The following is a 304-nucleotide window of genomic DNA, read 5'->3' as shown; positions in this document are numbered from 1 at the left end:
GTGTGTGTGTGTGTGTGTGAGTGTTTCTTCCCACCCTTCCGTTTGACAACCGGTGTTAGTTTGTCTACGTCCTCATTAACTTCAGCAATAGAGACTGTTAGAATGAGTACCGGGCTTTTAAAAAAGAGTAACGATTCGATATGTTCGACTAAAACTCTTAAAGACAGCACTCCAGCATGGTCGCAATCAAATGACTGAAACGTGTAAAAAAAGACATCCATAAAAAGGTTGGATGGTCACGGCCGGAATGCCTTTGATCATAGATCTGTATAGTCAGAGTTGACCAGCGCCGTCTTCAGACATG

General features: G+C 43.1%; 1 protein-coding gene across 1 annotated transcript in view; it reads right to left on the bottom strand.

Annotated features, from left to right (window-relative positions):
• LOC106878583 (uncharacterized) overlaps window positions 1-304 on the bottom strand; it is a 2,037-nt gene that overhangs the window by 1,212 nt on the left and 521 nt on the right. The gene's annotated exons all lie outside the window — the stretch shown is intronic.

The sequence above is a fragment of the Octopus bimaculoides genome, chromosome 28, assembly GCF_001194135.2.
Source record: "Octopus bimaculoides isolate UCB-OBI-ISO-001 chromosome 28, ASM119413v2, whole genome shotgun sequence".
Lineage (NCBI taxonomy): Eukaryota > Metazoa > Mollusca > Cephalopoda > Octopoda > Octopodidae > Octopus > Octopus bimaculoides.
The sequence above is the reverse complement of the archived record's forward strand: the minus strand, read 5'-3'. Positions and strand labels throughout refer to the sequence as shown.